Genomic DNA, 20,795 nt, shown 5'->3' with positions numbered 1-20,795 from the left:
ACCGACGTCAGTCATTTGATGCTCATTCGCACGTACCAAATTGACCAAACCATTTCATCAAACCACATGCAGTACAATGCCTGGGGCGTTCGTGACTGTGATGGCTATGGATGCTTCGTGTTCGAGAAAGATCCCAGCTCCGTTGGGCCAGGCGTATTCAACTGGAGGCGGGTTTACAGCCTCGGCAACCACTCCATGTTCCTCGGGCACAATTATCCGATCATCCAACCAATCATCGATCATATCATCGGCAATGATTACCATGCTATGCAACTTCCATTCGCCGGGGGGACTGTGTTTACACATCGTACCATGGGTTTCATGAATCACCATATCCAAAGATTCGTCAACACAACTTGTTGCCAGATAATCTTCAGTGTGTGAAAGGCATCAAGCTTCTATGCGATGAATGACTTTTGCAAACCCGACATGCGGCGATGTGGTTCATGCCAACATCAAATATGCACAACTTGATTCGTACTGATATCTAGATTGAGCCATGTATCCTGCTGCTGTAGCATGACCCTCTTTTGTTGGATATTATGTACTGTTGTTAGTTTGAAGGATAGATAGGATCAAGTGCATCCTAACTCCCCGACCCGCAGCGAAACAAAAAAGAAAAAGCCCAAACGAAAAAATAACCCACGTTCCCCACCTCTCCCCACCCTCCTCGATTCCCAGCCGCAGCCATCCCCACCGCCGTGCGCCTCCCCTTCCTCCCAACGGCCGGCGAGCCTCCCCACGGCCGGGTCCAGGCCCGCTCCCACGCGCCGTCGCTGCCATCTTCCCGGCGCACCGCGCCCACTCCCCAGATTCCTCCACCGCCGCGCCACCTCCTGGATCCCCGCCCCCTGCCGCGCGACCTCCCCGGAATCCCCACACGCCTCGCCGGATCCCACCGCTCCTCCACACGTCGGCCACCTCACGCCTCCACCACCCGGCGCCTGGTGGAGGCAAGATTTGGGCGGCGCCTGGCTCCCCGCACACCAGCCGCCGTAGGCCACCGCGCGCCTCCGACGGGTCCTGCCACCTTGTCGCATCTGGTCTTCTTGAGTCACCGGCCAGCTCCTGCGCTATCACCAACCCACTGTACCATTGAGGTGCTGCAGCACGGCAGGAGGCGGTGATGTTCTCTTGAGGACAGGAGAATGAGATGAGGGAGAGAAAAACAGGGTGATGATCTCGTCTCCTCCCCGGCGGCTGTAGTTAAGAAGATAAACGCATTTGTTCTCTCTACTTCTCTCGATTTTCTTGGGCTATTCAGATAGTACTCATCGGACAGGCCAAACAAAATACTCGTGGAAGGTCCAACAAGATGGTTGGAATTCCTCTTGCTTTTTAAGAACAGCTTCAGTTTGATCATATGTGTGCGTGCTCATGTGTGTTCGTATGTGTGTGTGCGCCCGCCTGCTCCGCCTGCAGAGGCATGCATATCCTCATCCTCCCGCTGCAGTCCAGATTTGGGTGCAAGCACCGTCCAACTAAGAACATTATTGCAAACTCTATTATTCAATGCTCTGTAATTACCATATGGCCATAAGCCTGGGTTTTGATCAGATTATTTCTAGTATGTTTATTTTGATGATATTCAGTTCAAGTGATGTGGTCGCTTATTCCTTGTGCTTCTCTTCCAGACAAATACTATATTGGTACCGTGTGGCATGTGCTGATCATTGCGCCAGAGCTAAAATGGTCACATTAGTCTGGAAGAAATTGATGGTTTTGCTCTCTCTTGCCCTTTCCTCAAAAAGCTACAGCTTACCAAAAAATTCTGGTTCGAGGAGTTTCTGAAATGCATGAAACTTGATGGTAGCTAGCTATATGGTGAGCACTAGTTTTTCTTAGCCTTTTCAATTATGTACTGGGAATTACCTGAAGCTCATCCGCATGATACATTGGGTTGTACATGAGAGCCGCTGATTTTATCGAACTACTGGTTTCAATATTTCTTCTTAGTGGCCACATATTGTGTTTCTTTTTGTAAAAGTGTGTATTCCAAATATTAAAAAAGTAGAGCAGTTTGATGGTGGAGGGGTGCGCCTCCCCCTTTCTCCACATGCTCCTCTCTCTCTCATCTCATTCTCCTGTCCTCAAGAGAGGCGCAGAGATACAGAGAGATCGGTGTCGAGAATAAGATCCTGATGGATGCCAAGTTCGACCAGAGCGACTGTTGCAGTTCCCCGTACTTAACAAAAGGCATTTAAAGGAGATGATGTTGTGTAGTCAATGTTTTCTTTGTTGTTATACTCCACCAGTATAGCTTGAATCTGAAAATTTTCGTACAAATGGTCATTTGCAGGTTACCGAGCATGTCGTTCTCTCCTCGTGCCCATGCTGCAGTCCCTGTACTTTTTTGGACGAGTTTGGTGATAATTTCTGCAGCTACATACGCGACGCCTCCGTGACCTGCTGCACACCTGGAGTTGTATCTAGTAACGTCTCCGGCAGTCATGCTCGCTAGCGCACGGAGGTGCTACTGCATGTTAGTGCTACAAGCACACAACGTGAAGGCTATGGGAAAATTAGAAAACAACAAAGCTTCCCTATTCTTTCTCCACGTGCGACCTTCCCTGGCTCCTCTCTCTGACCTTCCGCCGAGCCTTTCCGGCAGCCACGCTTGGCGGCTTCCCTGGAACCTGCAGTTCTGTTGTGCTTGTACTAATGCGCGATTTATTTGGCTTAAAAAATTTGTTTTTGCGAAGGTCAAGATGTTATGTTGCAGAAGGTCAGGTGTGTATTGTATATGTGTGTGTGTGTTTTATTAAAAATGCATATCTTCATTGCAAAACAATATGTTCATTCTTTGATGTGAGGATGGTTCCCCGTGCTGAATCAGATAGGTAAACTTCTACAGCTGATGTCTCTTCTTCAATTTCCGTGGTCCGAGAGGATCTGTAGGCAGCGGTGTCCTTATCAGTGACACCACCTGATTGCAAAATGAAAAATCTCATCAGTTTCATTTAAAAAGAGCAGCCCTTCCTATTATGTCGAGCAATTCACTAGTTGTCAAAATTTTGTATCCATATTTTGGGGCCTCATGACGCCCAGTAGTTTGCATTGTTCACTGATGCACCGCTCTTGTCTGGAGCAGAAAGACAGAAGTTCATCCTGACAACCTATATGGTTCAATGTGTATATTAAATGAAGGAAAAAAGCAATAGTAGGTGTCCAACGGCATCAGTGTGTGGCTGTCTATAATTCTTCTATGTGTGCACGCATGCTGTGCACATGACCTATAATTCTTCTATGTGCGCATGCATGCTGTGCACATGAGCATTAGTACGAGGAAAATGGAGACCGGTCAGCGCAATAAGTTCAAAAAAAAATTGAGCAAGAAGTTCAAATAAAAAAGTACTTCAAAAACCATTATAAAAATGGATTTTCATCGTTTGTAAAAAAAGGAGAAGTCCAAATTAAAAAGAGGAACATTTCAAAAGAATTTATGAAAAAATCCCCATTATAAAAAACTAGAAGTTCAAATTAGAATAAAAGGAACAAGTAAAAAAGTTTTAAAAAAATCCCGTTTCTTAAAAAACTAGAAGTTCAAATTTAAGTAACGGAGCAGGAAAGTTGTGTGTTTTCAACAGCTTATTCATGTGCAGCAGAAGTTCAAGTCAAACTAATGGGGTGATTCAGCGCTTATTCTTGAGAAAGTGGAGAAAATTATACATGCTCTGTAGGTCAAAAGTTTGGCTTTAATTTATGTTTTGCGAAGGTTAAAATGTTGTGTTCGAGAAGGTCAAGTGTGTTATCTCAGCAAGTTCAAAATAAATTTAAATATGCAAGGCAACAAAAAGGGAGAAGTTCAATTTCTAAAGATGATGCGGTTCAACGTGTAAACCAATGTTGAAAGAAAATGAGAAGTTCAATTTCTAAAGATGAAGCGGTTCGACATGCAACCCAATGTTGAAAGAAAACAAAAAGAAAGGAGAAGTTCAATGTCTAAAGATGACGTGGTTCGACGTGCTAAAGAATGTTGAAAGAAAATAAAAAGAAAAGGAGAAGTTCAATTTCTAAAGATGACGCGGTTTGATGTGCAAACCAATGCAAAAACACACACAAAAATGTTGTTTTGGTGTCTTAAAATATTTTTATTCATAAAAATGATTAAAAAATAAAACCAAGAAGGCCATATTAAAAAGATGGAGAAGTTCGATGATTATATAAAATTCAGATTTTCCTCGTTATTAAAAATACGTCAGAGTGAAAACAACAAGAAGTTCAACGTGAAAACAGCAGGAAGTTCAGTTACTACACTGAATGAATTTCGGATGAAAAAACTTTTAAAACCGCCGCGAGTATGAAAAATGATCAACACGGGAAAGTTGCGTGTTTACAGCAGCTTTCCATCGATATATCACTAGCTTAATTCCGGTGAGTGGATGGAGAGCTGCAAGCCAAAAAAGCACGTGAAAAATAGAGTGAAGTTCAAGTACACGTGCCGAGAAGTTCAGGTTCTTCACGCGGTGCATTTTCGAAGAATCAGTTTCGCGATAAAGGCAGAACGAACGATCTCGCCATTTTCGCAATTACTTGAAAACGGCTAGGAATTAGAGAAAACCATCAGCATGAGAAAGTTTTGCATTTTTCGTAGCTTTTCAATGGTATATTATTTGCGCCTTTCCGATAAAGTTTGTAGAAAATACGGCGAAAATACGTTTTCTCCATTTTCAAAACTGACTTAAAACCGTAAAGAATTGGGAGAAACAATACATACCAAAAAGTTTCGCATTTGTTTAAGCTTTCCAACGCCATATCGTTTGCTGCATTCGGACGCACGGTTAAAACATGAGCTTGAAAATACGAACTCGGTAGGACTTGTACCGTTTTCTAAATTACTCTTAAAACCTTCAAAATTAGAAAAAACTTTCAAAATGAACAATTAGCGCATTTTCATAAGCTTTCCAACGCCATATCATATGCCTCAATTGGATTCGCCGTTTAGAAATGACATTGAAAATACGAACTCAGCTGTTCGGTTTACGAAATTTTACATTTTTTCAAATTACTCTTTAACCATAGGGAATTAGAGAAAACTCTCAACATGTGGAAGGAGTGGTTTTGCAGCAGCTTTCCAACGCCATATTATATGCCTCATTCCGATAAACGGTTTAGAAATGCGATCGAAAATACGATTCACATTTTTTGTGTGAAGAAAAACGGTTTTCAAAACTGCTCTTAAACCACTTACATTTTGCAAAAAATTTAAGTTGGGTCATAATATTGGTGTCCATAGCTTTCCAACGGTATATCGCAAGCCTCATTTGGGCAATGTTGGCGGAAGTTCAACCTAGTTCACAGGGAAGTTCAACATTCTACTAGCGGGGCAGGTCAGGTTGTGATCAGAATATTATTCTGATCCCGTGATCAGAATAATGTATATCAATTAGGCTTCAAGTCCGTACTTGTTGGTGAAAGTGTTGTCCAATGGGAATTGTATTTTGTATTACTCATGTAGCCTACAAAGTCTGTCGCACAGCCTTATAACTTCTTACTCCATTTCTAAATTTGTACTAGTCATCTATACCGTATTTTGCGCTACTCGTAATACTACCTCCCTCCTAGTCCCCTTCGTAATTTGTGTCAACTTTTGGCCATAAATTTAACTAACTAAATGTTAATGCATGTCACAAAAAATTATATCGTTTGATTCGTATTTGAACATAGTTTCCAATGCTATAAATTTCGGTGACATGCATTGACATTTTATTAGTTAAACCTATGGTTAAAATGTGACACTAAATATGACTAGTAAGTAGTACAGTAGTAGTACTAGTATACGTCGGTCAAATTATTCATCATGTCCTCACATTGAATTGACGTGACAACACGCTGCGCTTGAGGTGACACAAGAGTCCCGGCGGCGTGTTCGAGTATTGTGGACTTCAGATTTGGAGTACCACTTATATGTCAATCTTTCATCATTCACTTAAAACAGTCGATTGATCATACATTGAGTACCATATAACTGGAATTAACCGATGCAAGTCTAAGAAGGATTGGCCGGTGCTACCGGCTGGCGTCAAGTTCGATCCCAGGATCAGGAGCTGATAGAGCACCTTGAGGCCAAAGTGAGTGCTGACAGCGCAAGATCTCACCCTCTCATCGATTTGTTCATACCAACCATCGACAGCGAGCATGGCATATGCTACACCCATCCTGAGAAACTTCCAGGTGAGACATGATCGGCCTTCTACTTGTACAAACATATTCCTTTGTTTATAGCTCTATTTTTATTTTTAGACGCAGACCTAGTGAAGCCATTACAATTTGACAGTTATAAAAAGTGAAACAAGTGACTGCAACATGCCAAAGATGTTATGAAAATGCCAACTACGTACACTAAAACCTGTATTCGACAATACTGCAGGTATCACACTGAGCGGCCTAAGCAAGCATTTCTTCCAGCGTAACTCCAGGGCGTTCAAAAGGGGCACATGGACGTGTCGCAATATACAGTCAGAGTGCGACATGCACGTGATGTGGCACAAGACCGGCAATACCTTGCCGGTGATGGTCAACGGCCGGCAAACGGGAAGCAAAAAGGTTCTGGTGCTGCACACCAACAAGAACTTCGACCAGCAGAGGACCAACTGGGTGATGCACCAATACCACCACGGGGACCTGGAGCAAGAGAAGGAGCGGGAGCTGGTCCTCTACAAGATTTTCTACTAGACGAACACTAGGGCCTGGACTAAAAAGATTATAAGTTAGTTTGGTATTGGTACTTGTACTACCTGGTCGTCTGCAAGTTGGTATTGTTGTTAACGATCTTTCGGTATGAACTTGGCATTTGCTTCCAACCATCACGTCGAGGGTCGACGTGGATATAAAGCTGAATCATTTGTTTCGAAACAAATTTTCAGGCACCTGATTTTTATTTGATGGGTAGCATAAGCACCTGCCGTTCGAATTCCCAGTTCTTCAAATTTTTATCATCTTTGAACTACGCAGGGGATCCATCCGGTTTCACAGGCTGATAGTTGGACGCAGCACGTCGGAACTGGGCTGTGGCATGGCAAGCCCAGCTGCAAATTGTTAAGAGACAGGAGCGATGGATTTGGGCCTTCCAGAACAGTTAAGTGTCACGACCTCGATCGTAGCGCCTCCCATGGACTAAAAAAAGGCCTAGCCCATTATTATTAGTTGAAATATGTAAAATATTCCATAATGAAAATAAATATGTAAAATGCAATGAATTTAGTCCACTTTCACTGAAAACCATCCGATTTTCATGAAATTCGTGTGTGGAACCACAAGAAGGCTGTCCATATGGAGCCTAATCGTACGGAACCAGCAGGTCCATGGCCGTACGCAAGCAAGTGCATGCACTTATTATCACGATGGAAAAATAATGCTGACGTCTGAGACGATGAAACCCATGAAGTCTTCAACGTAGTCAATAAACGAGAGAATTCTGCAAGTACAGACTGATAACTGGGATCCAGCAGGTATATTGTTTTTTCAGGTCGAGCAAGTTTCAACTGGGTTGTAGACTGCCCAGGCTTGGTTTTTTTAACAGGCCCAGCCCATGACGGCAACGGGGCACAAAGATCCAGCAGGTATCTACTGGCCTCTGCCCCGTCAGCCTTAGTTATATTTTGTCTTAGAACATCCGCAGGCAGTTTTTTTACTGAATTAAACACAGAACCCAGTTCTATTTTCCTCTTGAAACGCCATGTCCTACTTCCGTTTTCTAATCTCTATCTATAGTTTTACTAGTTCATATACACGTATTATTATATTGAAAATACATAAAGTTCCCTTTTCATTTTTACATCTTTTTTTTCCCTCCCAGCGCTGATTTTTTTACCACTGGTTTTTCCCTTAAACCAATTCAATTGTCCCACGTCTTATTAGCTTACAAAAACAAAACGATATTTTGTTTGGCAAATCAATAAGTTCTTAAAAATAAATGTTTATCATTTCTGGATTAAAACAGTTCGTACTCCACCGAAATATGCAAAATAAGGTTGAACTTTTTGACCGTGGTCCTGGGCAGAAAATGGGTTGTAATAAATTCCTTAAGAATTAGCAAATGGGCTGCAAATTATTAAAAAAATAGCAAATGGGCTCTTTGTTGTCTGCTACAGATTTGGAGGCTGACTTGTGGGCCTACTAAGTTCATGCGTACACAAGGTTTCTCAAAAAAAGAAACTTAGTCAACAATCGACTCTGTCGGCGTTCTCGGAACGAGGGTCCCCAGACTTGCCTGCCTGTGGCCCACGGCGTGGCTCCACCAACGGCTTGGTAGGGCCCATCTTCATCAACAACCACTCAAGACCCTCGCGAGGGGCCAAGCCTCGCGAGGAGGACGACACAAGACCTCTTCAGGGGCAGCCTCACTAGGTTGGCTCGCGAGGAGCGGAGCTATCAAGGCAGGGGGAACCTCGCGAGGTTCGCATGACGTGAGCCATGACGACCGAAGCCAGGCGGGCGCCAGTGGGCGCAGGGCACCAGTTTCCTCTTTGGTGCTAAAGAGGCAGGCGTAGGCGAGGAGTCCCGAGGCATCAGGCAAAGGTTTCTATACCGGTGCAACAAGGCCAAGACCAGTAGGACGGCAGGACAAAGGTCACCACGGAGCCCACGGCGGCGTCACCACCAAAGCCATTGGCAAGCGAAGACCACCTTTTTTCAGGATAGCTTGTACTAGTTGTCTTCCTTCAAAATTGGCCGTTGTGCTTCCCACCTAACATTTTGGAAGAGGACCAGGGCCTCTATAAATAGGACTAGCCACCACCGTAGGAGGCAACGAAATGGATTTGGGAACTCAGCATAGAACGGATCCGGGATTGAGATCAACCACACACACAGGCTCACCGAGCTCAAGAACGCCTCTCCTCAGGAGGCTGTTCTTCCCTTGTACTTGGTCATCCCCAGCCTACAAGGGAATCCACCACACCACACTGGAGTAGGGTATTACACAACAACGGTGGCCCGAACCAGTATAAACTCTTGTGTCCCTTGTTCTTTGGGTTCGGCGAGCTAGGCCTTGAGATCGTTGCGCGAGTAAGCTAGAGAGGGAGAGAGATCTTCGTGCGCACCCCAGTGTTCGAACCTCAAGGCTTTGTCGGAACCCACAATCCGACATTTGGCGCGCCAGGTAGGGGTGCGCTGAACCCTTTCTTCAGTCGATCCACGTTCCACTGCTTCACCGTGTCCATGGCCGACGCTCGTCAAGCTCGTGCTGAGCGCCGGGCCGCTCTTGCCGCCCGAGTCGCTCAGACGGCGCCCGTTGGCGGACCTCCCCGCCGTTCTCCATCACCCGCCGCCAACGCCACCACCGGCCCGGCGGGAAACGATCAGCAAGCTTCATCGCTGCAACCCTCCATGCGGCGGGACGGACGCACCGCCACCCCGTCACTGACTCCGGCCGGCTTGTCGTCCCACGCTCGTTGCGCGCCCACGGACGCACAGGCCACGCTGCTCATGGCACGCGAGCTCCTGCGTTACCGCCCGGTCGACGACCTCTACGAGGACTGGTTTGACCGCATCGCTGAGCTCGTCAGCGCCGCTGGGGGCTCTCCCGTACCATCTCTCTCGCTGCCTCGCCCCCTCCAGCTGCGGGCGACGTAGCTCATGGAGCACCTCCACCACCTCCGCATCAAGATGGCGCCCTCGCACCAAGACGCGCGGTCCCGCGGCGTGACCCGCCACACCGGGCACCCGCGCATGAAGAAGGAAGCTGCCAAGAAGTCCCGAGGCCGCGGGAAAACGCTCCTGCACTCCCAGCACCGCAGCGCCAAGACCACGCGCGGCCTGCGGTGGCGGCGCGTGGATACCCGGATCAGGCTCCGCCTCCGCGACGGGCTCCGGTGACCACGGCAGGTTGCCGTGCCTTCACTCCTGAGTTGTGTAGCGTCGTGTGGCCCAACAAGTTCAAGCCGGACCTGCCTCCGCGCTACGACGGCACTGCCGACCCTGCAGAGTTCTTGCAGCTCTACGAGCTGAGCATCGAGGCAGCCAGCGGCGACGAGAAGGTCATGGCAAACTGGTTTCCCATGGCCCTCAAAGATGGTGCGCGCTCGTGGCTCCTGAACTTGCCCGCATGATCGATCTCCTCCTGGGGCGAGATGCGCGAGCGCTTCGTCGCCAACTTCCAGGGCACTCGCGACCGCCCGCCGGCCGCGGGTGACCTGCGGCGCTTCAAGCAGTAGCCAGGGGAAACTCTGCAGAAGTACATCTAGCTCTTCAACAGCATTCGCCTCAAGATTCCCAAGGTGACGGACGAGGCCACCATCTCGGCGTTCTCCGATGGCGTCTGCGATGTCAAGATGAAGGAGGAGCTCGCCATCCACGAGGAACTATGCACGGCCCTGGAGATGTTCAACATGGCGACCAAGTGTGCAAGAGCTGAGGAGGGGTGCCTCTCCCTCCTCGAGCTCCCTGCTACCGATCCAGAAGAGAAGAAAGCCAAGGCCAAGGACGTGAAGCGCAAGGGAGTAGCCGTGCTCACGGCTGACCCGGATACGAAATGCGTCCGAGACCACCCTGAGTCGTCCAAGAGCAGCCGTCCATTCTGCACCTTCCACAACGTACACAACCACAACACCAACGACTGTCAAGAGCTCAGGGCCATTCGTGATGGACACTTCGGTCGACGCCCCGTGTGCAACGACTGGGGCTACGACCGAGGAGGAGGACGAAGTGGAGGACAGTGGGACGACCGCGGCCCCCACCAGGAGTGGCGCGACCGGCCTCGTGAGGACCACTGGCAGGACCAGCCTCATGAGGGCACCTGGAGGGACCAGCCTCGTGAGGACTGCCCTCAGGGCAACGCCGACCTCCCTCCGCTGCCGCCGCCAGCAAGTCGGAACGACTACCATCATCAGGACGAGGGGGTTGGGGGCTTCCAAGAGCCTCGTGCCATCGCCTGCATCTTGGGTGGCGCTCAAGCCCCAGCCTCTCAGCGTATCTTCAAGCAGTTTGCTCGTGAGGTGAACGCGGCCCTTCGCAGGCTCAAGGCCACGCGCCCGCTCAAGTGGTCCAAGTGCACCATCACCTTCAGCTCATCAGACCAGCGCAAGTGCGTGGCAACTGCTGGCGCCCTCCCGATGCTCTGCTCACCCGTCATCAGCAATGTTCAAGTCACCAAGACCCTCATCGACGGCGGCGCAGGGCTCAATGTCCTATCCGTCGAGACATTCGATAGACTCCAAGTGCCATACGATCAGCTACAACCTACCAAGCCCTTCTCAGGAGTGACCGACGCCTCCACCACCCCGATAGGGCAGGTCCGCCTCCCTGTCACCTTCGGCCAGCGTAACAACTACCACACCGAGCTCATCGACTTCGACGTCGCCCACATCTGTCTGCCGTACAACGCCATCCTTGGGTATCCAGCCTTGGCCCAGTTTATGGCAGTAACCCACCATGGCTACAACGTCCTCAAGATGCCAGGGAGCCGCGGCATCATCACGGTCCCCTGTGAAGAAAGAGATGTGGTGTGCTCCCTCGAGCATGCTTACCAAGCTGCAGCGGTCGAAGACCCAGACAACGAAGGCACCCTGTACCCTCCTGAGACCATCCCCAAGAAGAAGAAGCAGCTACTCCGCCAAGGCCCTTAGGAGAGCGGCGTCTCCAGCGGCACCACCTCAAGACCTGCGCTCGCAGATGGGGCGCCTCCCTCCCTCACATAGGAAGGCGCACCCAGCGCCTACCTCAGGCTGGGCTCGGGGGCTCTCTTCTGGAGGGCCTCAGACCTAGCCAATATCACGAGGGAGGCGCTCGGGCACCACATGGAGGCGTGCTTCGCCGCATGTTTCCCTCAAGAGGGCACAGGGCGTGGAGCGCCCAGTGCTCAGGAGTTCCTCACCAAGGCGACCCAGGAGCTTCAAGAGACGAGGGCCATACGCGGCGACCGCCGCCCACCGCCTGGTGCAGCCCCCCATCCTGGCGAGGACAGCGGGCTGCACGTCTGCGTCGACATTCCAGGGCTCAGCAGGACAGCATCTCAGGAACGCTTCTGGCCTTCGCGCGTTGCACGGTGCGAGGGTCCACCTCACAGCTATGTTCGCATGCCATTTGGCTTGTCGAACGCGGCTGTCACCTTCCAGCGCCACTCGCGGAGCATTCTGGTGGCTCAGGAGGCCAGGCATCACGCTATCCTAGCGGAGCTCGCAACAGTTCTTTAGGAGCCACCCGGGCCTGCGGAGCCTCCCGAGGCTCAGGACCCTGGCGGCTCGTGAGGAGAAACTTCTTCGGCACGCATCTTCAGCTACTCCAACATTACTCCAGCTACGGTATCAGGTGACTCTTTCCAGTTCATTCAGTTGGGGGCGCCCCTCGGGCAGCACTATCCCCAAGTCGCACGGGCCTGTCCCCGCGACATGTATCCTTTTATATCTCTAGCTTATTCTGTTGGGGGCGCCCCTCGGGCTGCATCATCCCCAGGCCGCATGGGTCTGTCGTTGTGGCATGTATCGTTCTTGCATCTATCTGAACTAGCTTGTCTCCTCGCATGAGTTGTCTATAATTGCCATATGCCTGTCCGGTACTTCGATACCATGAATGTCGTACGCCCTTGCAAGCCCGCCCACGACCGCCTCATGATTAAGGACTGGCACAGAGTCTGTGCTTGGGTCCGTCCCTGCAGCGTCGCCAAACCCAAGAGGCTGAGCTCTGGCTCGCGGGCCCGCTCCCGTGTACGTCACCTCCCATGGACCTTGGTGCCTTGTTCTCGCATGAGCTAATCGCGGACGGACAGGCGAGGGCGCGCGACCCGGTGCCTCGCCGCCATGGTAGCCGCGCGCCAGTCGTCTTTCTTCAGGATTCATTGCATGAGAAGTCTAGGCACGGCGTCTGTGCTCGGGTCCGTCACAGCAGCGTCGATAAACCCAACGACTGAGCTCTGTCTGGCGGGCCGGCCCCGTTCACGTCACCTCCTGGGGTCGTTGGTTTTTGACCTTCTCATGCGATCGCCTCAGGAGATTCGTCCGCGCAGGTTGCCTAACCATCTCGCAGGGTCACCACAACAATCAAGAATCAAGACCAGGCGCAACCCGCCTTGAGGTTGGGCCTCGTGAGTCCCGCGCTGGCTCACGAGTGCCTAGACACACCTCATCTAGCCCTGCCGTGCAAGCCACGTGTCAGGGCGGGGCTGTACACGCCCCAGGGGCTCCACTCAGAGGGAGCCCTCACCCACGCACCAGTGGAAGCACCATGCTCCACGCTGGCAGTCAACACAGTTGAGGAGCGGCTATGCCCGTGCAAGTGCGGAAGCGCTACGCTCCGCGTTGGTGATAAACAACCAAGGGTGGCCCCATGGCCGTACCAACCTCAGGGAGCCTCCGGGCTCAGTGTCTAGTCTCATCGCAACACTTCCCCTCGGGAGAGTCGCGCGAGGGGGCTGGGCACGGGGGCTGCGCTCGGGTCACGCCCGAGCGTGCGCCACCCTGCCAGGTCCCTCGGACATGGTCGTCACGCGTCCCTCCCGAGCGGAGCCTCGGCGAAGTAAAAGGTATGAAGGTCGTTTGGACGTCAAGGGGGACTCCTGAGCATCACGACTTAGGAGCCTAACTGGACACGTAGCCCCTCGCTCGTTGGTTCCGTCCTGGTGATCTGGACGGCCCAACGGCGGTTGAGGTATGCGCGGGGTCGGGCCCTGCCGACGTACAGCACTAAGGCCTGCTTTCGTGTTGCCTTCCCGCAAGCCGTTTGCGCGTCAAGGGGGACTCCTGAGCATCGCGACTCAGGAGCCTAACTGGCCACATAGCCCCTCACCCCTTGGTCTCGTCCTGATGATCCGGATGGCCCAACGGCGGCTGAGGTATGCGCGGGGTCGGGCCCTGCCGACGTAGAACATCGGGCGAACGGAAAGGAAGTCGCGGAATCTTAACCAGACAAGACATATTGTTCCCCAACATCAAGCAAAAGTTTTAAGACCTCCACAAGGCACGTTGCATGTCACAGGAAAGTTTGCAGGAAAATAAAACAGAAAGCAGTGCCACCACTCACCAACAAGCCTCCTCCTCAGCCTTGGGCGCTATCGTCAGGAAGCACCCCCTGTCGGTGACATCGCCATCGTCCGTGTCGCCGGTCGCGGCCGCAGCAGCGGCGGCGCCGCCAGCCAGGGGCGCATGATCGATGGCGAGGAACTTCTTCAACAGGGCCTCCACCTGGCCCTTCACGGCTTCGGCAGGGGCTGCGCGACGCCCTTCCTCCACGGGCTCGAGCAGCTTGCCAAGGTCAGCATCAGGGTCACGAAGATGGAGGTGGCTAAAGATGCGCGTCAGGGCAGATGAGGAGAGCGCGCGGGCTTCCCCCTCCACCATGGGGCCGATCCCGTTGATGACGTCCTCGAGCGCCGCAACAAGATGAGGGAGCAGTTGGGCGGGGCCTTCGTCATCAGTCGCCAGCGGCTTCTCCAAGCCCTTCTCGTAGAGCCCCCGCAGTGCTGCACAGGACCTCTCCTCAAGGGACTTGAAGGTCGCGCAATCCTCAGCAAGAACCTTCGCCTTGTCCTCCAGCTGGGCCTTCTCCGTTTCCACCTTCTTCTCCACCTTCTCCAGGCGGTTGCGCTCTGTGGCCTGCGCCCTCGCCGACTGCTCCAGCTCAGCATCATGACCATTCACTGCGTCCTCCTGGGCCTTCATCTTCTCCTCCTCCGCCTTGCCATCGCGAGCCTCGGCCACGCGCTCATTGCGCATGGTCTCGAGCTCGGCCTCCACCGTCCGGCAGCGCTCCTAGGCGGCTTCGGCATCCTTCAGCGCTGCCTCGCGGGCGGCCGCGGCTTGGTCGACGGCCCGTTTGTCCTCCTCGGAAGCTGCCACGGCCTGGCCCAACACCGCCCTGATAGATGCGTCGGAGTGCAGCCAACCCGAGATTAGCTCCAGGCGCCCCACCACCAGGTGACGGTCAGCACCTTGAAGATCATCCCGTAGCCGGGTCAGCGTAGAAAGAGCATGCTCCAGGGCATCGGGCGAAGCAGAAGGACCATGAGCTAGCGGTGTGACGGAGGAAGGAGGCAGTGTCGTCGCCAAGGCCTGCAAGTTGATGGCGGCAGAAGAAGAAGCCGGAAGCTCCGGAGCCTATGGGACCTCAGCCAGCGAGCTGAGAACGGGAGCCTCCGGAGCCGACCTGGGTGTGGGGGTCACCCTCTCCTGGGGACGCTCCTCCGGGCCTCACAAGGATGACCGGGCGGGAGAGGTGTGAGGGCCGCTGCCGCCCTTCTGCGCCGGAGGAGGTGCGGCCACGCCAGGCTGCTGAGTCCCCGAGGGTGCGGCCGCCCCCTCCCTCTTCTTCTTCGCTGATAGCGTCGGCCTAACAGTGGAAGAGGAGAACATCAGGAAGCAGCTACGGAAGCAAGAGCAAGAACAAAGTCAGGGCAAGGTGCTTACTGGTCCACGGCGGCGTAGTCCCGCGACCTCTTCAGAAGTGCGGAGCCCAGGGGCCTCGCAACCACTCAAGACCCTCGCGAGGGGCCAAGCCTTGCGAGGCGGACGACACAAGACCTCCTCAGGGGCAGCCTCACTAGGCTGGCTCGCGAGGAGCGGAGCTATCAAGGCAGGAGGGCACCTCGCGAGGTTCGGATGACGTGAGCCATGACGACTGAAGCCAGGCAGGCGCCAGCGAGCGCAGGGCACCAGTTTCCTCTTCGGTGCTAAAGAGGCAGGCACAGGCGAGGAGTCCCGAGGCATCAGGCAAAGGTTTCCATATCGGTGCAACAAGACCAAGACCAGCAGGACGGCAGGACGGAGGTCACCACGGAGCCCACGGCGGCGTCACCACCAGAGCCTTTGGCAGGCGAAGACCACCTTTTGTCAGGATAGCTTGTACTAGTTGTCTCCCTTCAAAATTGGCCGTTGTGGGATCCCTTCCCGCCTAACATTTGGGAAGAGGACTAGGGCCTCTATAAATAGGACTAGCCACCACCGTAGGAGGCAACGAAAGGGATCTGGGAACTCACCATAGAACGGATCCAGGATTGAGATCATCCACACACACACACACACACACAAGCTCACCGAGCTCAAGAGCGCCTCTCCTCAGGAGGCTGTTCTTCCCCTGTACTTGTTCATCCCCAGCCTACAAGACAATCCACCACACCACACTGGAGTAGGGTATTACACCACAACGGTGGCCCGAACCAGTATAAACTCTTGTGTCCCTTGTTCTTTGGGTTCGGCGAGCTAGGCCTTGAGATCATTGCGCAAGTAAGCTAGAGAGGGAGAGAGATCTTCACGCGCACTCCAGTGTTCGAACCTCAAGGGTTTGCCAGAACCCGCAATCCGACAGACTCTACCAGCGTCAGATCGTTAGATGTCAATCTAACGGCAATCGTGCTTATTCAGTCTCTGATCTTCCTACACCAGCCGCCCAAACCAGCGCCGGCGGAACCGCCTGCTCCCGCCTCCCGTGCACGGTTGTGCTGCCGGGCAGGCCTCACGGCCCCACCGTACTCGCATCCCTGGCCTAGCTATCCCTCTACTCACCCACACCTCCTGTTATTCTCTAGCGAGGGCAGCCTCACACTGCGGTTGAACAAGTAAACCCTCGTACCCACTCCGCGTGGGAAACAATTGCCGAGTCTTCCTCAGCTCCGGGTCCTTCCCTTACTTGGCCTCGCCGTCGTCCACCGCCTTGGTGCTCTCAGCACGGCGTGGTCAACGAACGACATCCATCAGAAGAGGACTGTACGTGGAGAGGCTGACAGCTGGGTCCACAGCCGCACACAAGGAAGTGCCTCCTTTTTTGCGTGTAGGAAGTGCCTCCTTATTACGTGCAAAATAATGATTCCTCCTCCTGACAGCTTGGACCCACCGGAAGGGCCTCTGTATTTCGCAAAAAACATTCCCCCCGCTGACAACTCGGATCAACCAGCTATTACGCACAAAAATAATGAATAGCCCAGTTGCTAGGTCGGTCCCACCATATTTGGAGGCTGACTTGTGGGCCTACTAAGTTGACGCGGACGCAGGGCTTTGTCAACTTAGTCAATATACACGATTCTAGCTGCGGTGACCATACGATGTCCATCCAACGGTCGTCGTTCCTCTTCAACCTCTGGTCTTCTTGGTCGTGCCGCTCAAACCAGCGCCGGCCGTGCCACCTGCTCCTGCCTCCTATGGCCCGCTGTGCTGCCACACAGGCCTCACCACCCCCACCCTACTCCCACCGCTGGCCAGGCCTTCCCTCTTCTCACCCACACCCCCTGTTATTCTCCGGATACGGCAGCCGCAAACCGCAGCCGAAGCAGTCAACCCTCATACTCCCCTCCGCGTGGGCATCCACTGCTGCGTGTTCCCCGGCTCCGGGTAGTTCCCTTCCTAGGTCGCGCTGTCATTCACCACCTTGGTGCTCTCGGGCGGTACAGCATCGTCAACGTGGTCAACGAACGACAGCCATCAAAAGAGGACTATAAGTGGAGAGGCTGACAGCTGGGTCCATGGCCGCACGCAAGGAAGTGCCTCCTTATTACGCGCAAAATAATGATTCCTCCACCTGACACCTCAGACCTACTGGAAGGGCCTCTGTATTTCATGAAAAAAACATCCCCCTGAAGCTAGGACCCACCGGCTTTATCTTCGCATAGAAGGAACTGCCTTCTTACCCCTTGATAGCTGGGACCCACCAGGTTGAAGCGAAGGTAGCGTTATCTGTCCAGCCGCGAACGTGTACATACATAGCGGTCGATCGGTCTCTCTGTAGTGACGTACCATGGCCGAGTAAGGAGCGGCACGTGTTGAAGTAGAGGCGCCGACATAGCATGTCACGCAGTCCCGTCTATATCATGTACACGTACATACGGCCACGCTGCAAGATAGTAAATACGACTATGTACGTACATACGGGTGGGGTCTCTAACGCGTACACCGACTAATCCTGTTCATCGGCAGCCAACCGGCTGGGTCGGAACGGAGTAAAAAATGTCACGTGTTCATCGGGAGCCAACCGGCTTGGACGGAACAGCCGAAACGAGGTCTGGCGTACCGCAGAACGGAGGAAACGGCCTTCTGTTCGACCGCATACGGTCGATACGGGGTCCTGTTCATCGGGAAGGGTCTGGCGTACCACAAAACAGAGGAAATGGACTTGTGTTTGACCGCGTACGGTCGAAACAGGGTCCTGTTGATTGGGAGGGGTGCGGCGTACCGCAAAACAGAGGAAATGGACTTGTGTTGGAGCACCAACGGTCGAAACGGGGTCCTGTTCATCGGGAGGGGTGTGGCATACCGTAAAACAGGACTCCACGGGCTATTGTTCATCCACCATCTACTGCCTCGCTCCAGCCTCCACGGGCTACTGTTCATCCACCGTCGACATCCTCCAGCGTCCACTAACTCCTGTTCATCCACGGGGTCCTGTTAATCCAGCCTCACTAGCTACTATTCATCCAGCCCTCCACGGGGTCCTGTTCATCCAGCCTCCACCGGCTACTGTTCAACCAACCCTCCACGGGGTCCTGTTCAACCAGCCCCTCCATGGGGTCCTGTTCAACCAGCCATCCACGGGGCCCCTCCACCGGCTACTGTTCATCCACCCCCACCTCCTTGATCGGGATCCTGTTCATCCAGCAGCAACGGCCTCTACTACCATGGGATCCTATTCATCCAACCCCCACCGGGAACTGTTCATCCAACCCCTACTGGGAACTGTTCATCAAGAGGCAACTTCGATCGGCTTCAGTTAGCAGCAGTAGCAACGGAAACACTCGGGTTCAGTTAACAGCAAGGGATCTATCGGGGTTCAGTAACATAGCTAGTGCACTCGCTTGGGTTGAGTTAGAGCTCAACACCTCGCTCGGGTTCAGTTAGAGTGCAACGCCTCGCACACACGTGCGTACGTGTATGAGAGAAACGCGCAAACCTCCGTGCATCGCTCGGCCCCGACCACCCACCGTCACCGGGAACTCCCCGAAATTTTCCTCGCCCTCGCTTCTACCACAATTTTTTCCGTCATGGACGGCCCAAAGAACGTCCTGCAGGTGCGTCTCCGGCCCGCCCAAGATGAAAAGCCCATTTTCTGTCATGATTTTTTGTCATAGAAGTAGGAGCCCACCACATCTATGATGATACTGAAGGAAATATGCCCTAGAGGCAATAATAAACTTATTATTTATTTCCTTATTTCATGATAAATGTTCATTATTCATGCTAGAATTGTATTAATCGGAAACTTAGTACATGTGTGAATACATAGACAAAACAAAGTGTCCCTAGTATGCCTTTACTTGACTAGCTCGTTTATCAAAGATGGTTATGTTTCCTAACCATAGATATGTGTTGTCATTTGATGAACGGGATCACATCATTAGGAGAATGATGTGATGGACAAGACCCATTCGTTAGCTTAGCATTATGATCGTTACAGTTTCATTGCTACTGCTTTCTTCATGACTTATACATGTTCCTCAGACTATGAGATTATGCAACTCCCGAATACCGGAGGAACACCTTGTGTGCTATCAAACATCACAATGTAACTGGGTGATTATAAATATGCTCTACAGGTGTCTCCGAAGGTGTTTGTTGGGTTGGCATAGATCGAGATTAGGATTTGTCACTCCATGTATCGGAGAGGTATCTCTGGGCCCTCTCGGTAATGCACATCACTATAAGCCTTGCAAGCAGTGTGACTAATGAGTTAGTTGCGGGATGATGCATTACGGAACGAGTAAAGAGACTTGCCGGTAATGAGATTGAACTAGGTATGACACCGATGATCGAATCTCAGGCAAGTAACATACCGATGACAAAGGGAACAATGTATTTTGTTATGCGGTTTGACCGATAAAGATCTTCATAGAATATGTAGGAACCAATATGAGCATCCAGGTTCCGCTATTGGTTGTTGACCGGAGATGAGTCTCGGTCATGTCTACATAGTTCTCGAACCCGTAGGGTCCGCACGCTTAACGTTCGATGACGATCAGTATTATGAGTTTATGTGTTTTGATGTACCGAAGGTTGTTCGCAGTCACGGATGTGATGACGGACATGACGAGGAGTCTCGAAGTGGTCGAGACATAAAGATTGATATATTGGAAGGCTATGTTTGGACACCGGAAAGGTTCCGAGTGTTTCGGGCATTTTTTGGAGTACCGGGAGGTTACCGGAACCCCCGGGGAGTCATTGGGCCTTAATGGGCTTTAGTGGAAGAGAGGAGGAGGCTGCCTAGAGGAGGGGCGCGCCCCCCAAGCCCAATCCGAATTGGGGAGGGGGGCCGGCCCCCTTTCCTTCTCTCCCTCTTCCCTTCCTTCCCCCTCCTAGTTGGACTAGGAAAGGGGGGAACCTACTCCTAGTTGGAGTAGGATTCCCCCCTTGGGGCGCACCCCTTGAGGCCGGCCGGCCCCCTCCTCCACTCCTTTATATACGGGGGAGGGGGCACCCCATAGACACATAAGTTGATTGTTTAGCCGTGCGCAGTGCCCCCCTCCACAGATTTCCACCTCGGTCATATCGTTGCAGTGCTTAGGCGAAGCCCTGCGTCGGTAACTTCATCATCACCATCATCACGCCGTCGTGCTGACGAAACTCTCCCTCGACCTCAGCTAGATATAGAGTTCATGGGATGTCACCGAGCTGAACGTGTGCAGATCGCGGAGGTGTCGTACCTTCGGTGCTAGGATCGGTCGGATCATGAAGACGTACGACTACATCAACCGCGTTGTCATAACACTTCCGCTTTCGGTCTACGAGGTTACGTGGACAACACTCTCGCCTCTCATTGCTATGCATCACCTAGATGGATCTTGCATGTGCGTAGGAAATTTTTTGAATGTTTTGTCACAATTATCGTCATAGAAGTGTCATAAGCATGATAGAAAAAATTCCGTTCGGCCCAAAATGTCACGG

At 52.2% G+C, this 20,795-nt stretch overlaps 1 long non-coding RNA gene across 1 annotated transcript; it reads left to right on the top strand.

The window, feature by feature from the left end:
* Positions 1 to 595: 595 nt before the first annotated feature.
* Positions 596 to 3,772, top strand: LOC141028137 (uncharacterized). The gene is made up of 3 exons (XR_012190418.1): positions 596 to 1,173; positions 1,635 to 1,824; positions 2,300 to 3,772. It is a non-coding gene; the product is annotated as an uncharacterized lncRNA (long non-coding RNA).
* The last annotated feature ends 17,023 nt before the right edge of the window (positions 3,773 to 20,795 follow it).

The sequence above is a fragment of the Aegilops tauschii genome, chromosome 7, assembly GCF_002575655.3.
Source record: "Aegilops tauschii subsp. strangulata cultivar AL8/78 chromosome 7, Aet v6.0, whole genome shotgun sequence".
NCBI classification, from domain to species: Eukaryota; Viridiplantae; Streptophyta; class Magnoliopsida; order Poales; family Poaceae; genus Aegilops; species Aegilops tauschii.
The sequence above is the reverse complement of the archived record's forward strand: the minus strand, read 5'-3'. Positions and strand labels throughout refer to the sequence as shown.